At 35.0% G+C, this 6,058-nt stretch overlaps 1 long non-coding RNA gene across 1 annotated transcript; it reads right to left on the bottom strand.

Moving 5' to 3' along the window:
• Positions 1-1,450: 1,450 nt before the first annotated feature.
• Positions 1,451-2,502, bottom strand: LOC148804022 (uncharacterized). The gene is made up of 3 exons (XR_016080762.1): positions 2,346-2,502; positions 2,087-2,212; positions 1,451-1,839 (listed from the first exon to the last, which is right to left on the bottom strand). It is a non-coding gene; the product is annotated as an uncharacterized LOC148804022 (long non-coding RNA).
• Positions 2,503-6,058: the final 3,556 nt, after the last annotated feature.

The following is a 6,058-nucleotide window of genomic DNA, read 5'->3' as shown; positions in this document are numbered from 1 at the left end:
ACCACATCTCATGTGAGCCCAGGAAATCAGTGGGCAGATCTCTTTACAAAGGGATTGTCACGGGGCAGAGTAGATTATATTTATGATAAGTTGGGACTATATGATATATACTCTCCGGCTTGAGGGGGAGTCTTAGAATACACAAATCAGGGGTATTTTGGTCATTTGAGTTTATCTATTTGAGAGTGAAAGGTCTATTTTATTTAATTTTAAGTTATGTGTCCCATCACTTATGAGGGACAATATGGTATTTCTTGTAACAATGATTATTGGAGATAAATACAAGTGGGTCGACTAGAGGTGAACTGATTTTTCCTAATTTGACCGAACCCTTCTTCTTCTCTTCTTCTTTCTCTTCTTCTCCTTTCCCTTCTTCTTCTTCTCTGTTTAACCTAGAATCGAATAGGGATTTCACAATAACAATAATTGCCACATCCACAAAATTATATTGTTTTTTATTGATATGGCAGTAGAATTTGTTTGCAAAAAGAAAACCAACCATGTTATCAAACATCGTATTAATTGACAAAAAACCGAAAATAAAAACTAAAAGTCAGGGGAAATAGTAGAGTGTGGAAAAAGAAAATCTTTTCCACCCCTAAGGTGGAGTTAAGATTTCTAAAGATGGACTGAACAGTTGAAACCCTTTTTTTAAAGCCATTGTAGTATAATAAAAGTTGTCCTTAGTTACTTTCATTACCCCTCACTCATGTTAGGAAAGGGCCTTTTAAAAAGAGAAATATTTTGGTTGGACAGTCCTTTGATTATTAGCTAATCTCTTCTAAATCCTAACCATTGATAACTTATTGGGTTGACTCCCAATAAGCCACTACAGCTGTACATGTTCCCCATGTGCTGCTGTAGTGTCTGTTGGGAGGCTCGTTGGGAGCAGAAGCAAATCTTGTTCATGATGTGCGGCTGTAGTGTTTCACTGTTTTGTTGGAAGGCTATTTCCTCTTACCAACCAATAATGAATTGATCTAATATCAAAAGGGTGGCCCACATCAAATTAGCTAGGCTCAACTTGGAAGGAGCATAAATACAAATATGAGTGCAAAACCTTGTATTTTGCATGTATTTGCAATATACATATTTGTTGTATTTATGGCTGTATTTGGTTGCAGTGCAATTTTATTTACACTAATGCAAATGCATGGGAGTGCAAAATTTACACAAATAATTTGTACTGTCATAATTTTGCATCAGTACAAATTTATTTGCATTGCAATCAAACACAGCCTATAGTTTTATACTCTTTCCATACTGAAAGTTCAGTTTGAAAGGAATACAAATATAAATATGTACAGTGCAAAACCTTGTATTTTGAACTATTTTGCGTGTATTTAAACCATATATTTGTATTTATAATCTTTTCAATCTAAGCCTTTATGCCTTTGGGCACTCCACAAATGATATATTATTAGCTATTCTAAATATAAACAAAGCAATGTATTAAATCTAGAATTCCATTTATAGAGCTTTATTTACTGATTAATTCATCAGTGAGTTCGTCTAACAAAGGCACTAAGGTGAGATCAAACTAGCACTTTGCCTCTCTTTCACAGTTTCACTATCTCTACCCGAACAAAAGTTATAAGAAATTACAATGCGGAGAGATGTACTTGGCATGATGTTCTCTCCATCTTATTATAATAAGAAAAGGATTCATAGAAAAGACAAACAAGAAGAAAGAGTACGGAAAGAGAGAGGTCTCTCTTGAATTTCATTATTCCCATGGATCGATCAGCTGCTGTTGTTGTTACTGTTGTCACCAATTCCAAGTGTGTTCTTCACGCTGTCCACTGCACCTTGGGCCATGTCTGCTATTTTCTCCCCAGTCTATAACCACAAAGAAACAGCATAAAATTAAATAGAAAAGAATATTGAAAGCCATCAAATCATATTTAATGGTTCAGATTGACAATTGGCCATGACCCATGAAATGAATGGTCCAGATTGACAATTGGCAATGACCCATGAAATGAATGGTCCAGATTGACAATGAGCAATGACCCATTCTTGTTTTCTTGAAATCTGGACCCTTTATCTCATAGATGATTGGTAGGTGTAACAGATGGGAAAGAACCTGTTGAAGAAAGCCGGAGTCTTGTTGCTGGGCAGAGTCCCTGGTGGATTGAGCAGCATTTTCTGTCTTGTCACAAGCAGTGCTTGCGGTGTCCTTAGCAGATTGAATACACTCCTCAGTCTTGGCCTGCCAAAAAGCAAATTAAGCAATGCAAAAGGCTTATTAGCAAAGAATTATTGTATGAGAGCCAACCGGGGATCGAGTTTGTGTTTGGCATGCACCAATTAATTATATATAAATATAAATATATAGCACTTGCCTGAGCGTGGCCATGAGTTTCACCAGCCCTGAACATTTGAGTTGAGTCCGCCATTTCTTATATCAAATCACTACAACAAAGAGTTTGGAGCCTTCTTCAATAATTCACGATTGCTTTGAAATGCTTTTGGTGTGGTTGGAGCAAATGGGGAGTGATTTATATAGCTTTTTTCTGGGCCAAAACCCCTTACTTAGAGCCTATGTGCATGGCTATTTGCTTCTCCTGACATCACATGTGTCATCTGCTACAAGGTCGATCTGCCCGGTCAACCCCATTCTAACATCTCCCGAACAGAATACGAGAGAGTCATACAGTTGATGGCACGATTCGCTTAGAACGGTTGGCCATGAATGCATGAGGCGGATTCTTCGGTAACAGTAGTAATTAGTAAGCACACAGTTTTGGAATCGCCTTGCTTTGATCTCAATTCCCCTGAAATGAGGGGCTGAGGTTTTTTCAATATACGTGAAATTCATTTTTATTTATTTTTTGTAGTTTTCGTGTACTCATACTTAAAAACGATCTGGAATTGGAACAGTTTTTAAAATCGGTTTTTGGGTCAGCTGTTCGGCCCGTTCGGTTTGAATGGATGGTCTGTCCAATTTAAAAAATAAAATAATTAAAACAAAAAATGGTCAAAATTATTATCCGGGTCAAATAGGTCAAGAGTTCAATCATCTAGATTAGCCGGTTGTCGATCAAGTCAAGAGTTTTGGGGAAAAAAAGAGGGTTAAGTGTGAAAGAAACTGGTTGCCTTGATGAAATAATTTTAATAGATTCTTCGAGGCAATTCAGTCAACACAGATCAATGAATGCTAAAACCCTCCCAAACGGGTTTAAAAAAAAAATCATTGAAAAACCATATTTTAGACTGAAGCTGAACAACAGTAAAATGGGCTTTCCAGAACTTAAACCAAGCATTGCTTATAGATTGTCTGGGTGGGGCCCACCTTGCAAAGCCAAAAGCTGCCTTCCAAACGGACGTTAGGTTTGCCCGTGACAAGGGTTAATCAGCACTGGCCAACCAAATTTTTCCTCCTCTCCTAGCATGATCAAGGGGGTGAAAGCGACTAAGGATAACTTTGTATTATACTGTACTTGTTTCAAAGAAAATGAAAAAGAAAAAGGAAAGGAAGAAAAGAGTTTTTTATAATGGGGCTAATTTTGTTTCCTTTTGATTCCTGAACACTATTTTTTCATCTTTTTGGAGAATATATATTTTTCTACTTTAAAAAGCATAAATAGCCTCAAGAACATTTTTGTAATTTTTTAAGGATAAAATTTACCCCTCTATATTTGAATTTATTGATAAAAATTAGGGCAAATAGGATAATTGGTTATTGATATTAACTTGCATTCACCATCATTGAATCATATATTTAAGGCATTTTTGTTTCTTTTCATCATTATGTTCTATTAATTAAATCCATACATAATAAATTAATAATTCCAATACCATAAAAACTTATACTTTAAAAATCTACCTAAAAAAATAATGTTTTCATCTAGGTGGTGATAAGAAATTAAACCATTTTGGGTCAAATGGGTCAATCCATGTCACCACAATTAAATAATATATAAAATTCAAAAATAGATAAAATGCAAAAAAATATAGAAATTAAAAAAATTGGAAATATTTTTAACATCATATATTCAACATAATAAACAATAATAAGTATGATAAATGAGAAATGTTTTTATTAATGATAAAAATATAATGCAAAATTTAAAATCTTTCTTATTCTTTCTCATTAAATCTTATACCCAAGGTATATTCTCTCATTAAATTCTATATTTAAGGTATACTTCTAATGTTTCGCCATATTAAATAAAAATAATTATTAAAATAAAAAACATTTTTATTTATGACAGAAATAGAATAAAAAATTTAATAATAATAATAATAATAATTGTTATTGTAATTTAAAATTTCCACATGCAATGCATGTGCACATTTACTACAAGCATTTAAGTTTATTTTAATCACATTGCTACTTTTGTTAATTTTTAATTTCTATCTTAACTATGTTATATATAAAATTCAAGTAATTAATATGAATAAAAATTTCTTACATGTAATGCATGTGCCTGATTACTTTATTATATATATAAGTGGTCAAAAAGAAAATATATCTCTAAATTTTAATGATAAAATAATTTTCTTATCGATATGATATCAACTAAAAGAAGTTCATAACATTGTTTCAAAAGAAAAGGAAAATCTATAACCAATATCATTTTAACACAGTTGTAACGTGGTTTTTTATAGGCACAGCCGCACAATTGTAAAGTGGTTTAGTAGTAGGATTCCTTATCATACATATAGACCACCTAGGTTTGATTCCCATGAGCTAAAGGAAAGCAAGAATTAATAGAGGTGCAATTTAATAAAGCAAGCATTAATATGTATCAGCCCAGCCATTTCAGCTGATACATATTCATCTTCATGCCTTGAACCTTGGTACTGGTACTAGAAGCTTTAGAGCTTTTAGTACACCTCTAACTGGGCAAGCCCGTGGGCAGCTCCATTACAGTGATGAGAGACGCGAGAGAAAGAGATAAAGGAAAAAGACCCTATAAGCGCCTTACAATCTGAGAGCACAGTGAAGGCTTTCCAAAGTGGATCCGAACCAGATGTAAAGGAATTAACTATCTGTAAAGCATCCCTCCAAAAATAGAAAGCAGAGGATCAAAGCCACAGAACCACAGGCTCTCCGTGATATGTTAGGTGGGCCTCACGTGCACCCTGCTCCGTCCCCACACCTTAATTCCCCAGGTGTATTACGTAAGAAGAAAAAACATCCCACATGTGTATTTATAGACAAACATGTTATAAGCATGGTTTTCAAAACCGGACCGGACTGGACCAGACAGTCGGACCAGAAAATTTGAGAACTGGTCAGTTGACCGGTTCCATTTTACCCCAAAACCGTTATTTCCTCAAAAATCACTGATTTGGGCGGACAAACTGTTCAACGGTTTGGCTGATTTTATTTTTAAAATTTTTTTTATCAAAATGGACCATCCGTTTAGTTCAAACAGTCAGACCGTTTGACCCAGGAACCAGACTAGTGACCAATTCATTGTCTGATTCGGATTTAAAAACCTTGGTTATAAGTGAGTAAAAAAAATCATTTAACTAAAAAAAAGAGGGCTTTTGTCATGCATTTATCGGGCTAACTTGATGAACCCAACTCAACCTGAGTAATCCAATTATGAAAATCAGGTTACTCAGGATGGGTTAGGTTTGGACTATTTGCTTTGGATGGTTGGACAGTTGGGCTTGGGAACTAGCCAACTATCTGGTTTAAAAATTCCAGTTTTTGGGGTTTTTCAAAAACCATTCAAACTACCATTCATGGGCGAACCAATGAAAATCATTCTCATTTTAGCAATCCAGACAATTTTCAACGACCAGGACATTGCTTTGTGTTCGGATCTCCTATCCACAAGAACCCTGCACACAGCTACCCACACATCACTACAGCCGCACATTGAAAAAATCTCATATATATACATGTTATCATTCATGGGGAGATGTGTACAGTGGGTAGGATTCATGTGGGTAAGATTCATGTGAGTAGGAGATCTGGATTGCAATGGAGTCCAAATTTCCTACCCACATAACGTCACAGCCACACATGGGGAACATCTCATTCTCTTACATGTTATTATGCACGGGAAGATGTTCAAATGCATGGAGATGGTGTTTT

The sequence above is a fragment of the Nelumbo nucifera genome, chromosome 1 (genome assembly GCF_055504915.1).
Source record: "Nelumbo nucifera cultivar China Antique chromosome 1, China Antique-T2T, whole genome shotgun sequence".
Taxonomy (NCBI): domain Eukaryota; kingdom Viridiplantae; phylum Streptophyta; class Magnoliopsida; order Proteales; family Nelumbonaceae; genus Nelumbo; species Nelumbo nucifera.
The sequence above is the reverse complement of the archived record's forward strand: the minus strand, read 5'-3'. Positions and strand labels throughout refer to the sequence as shown.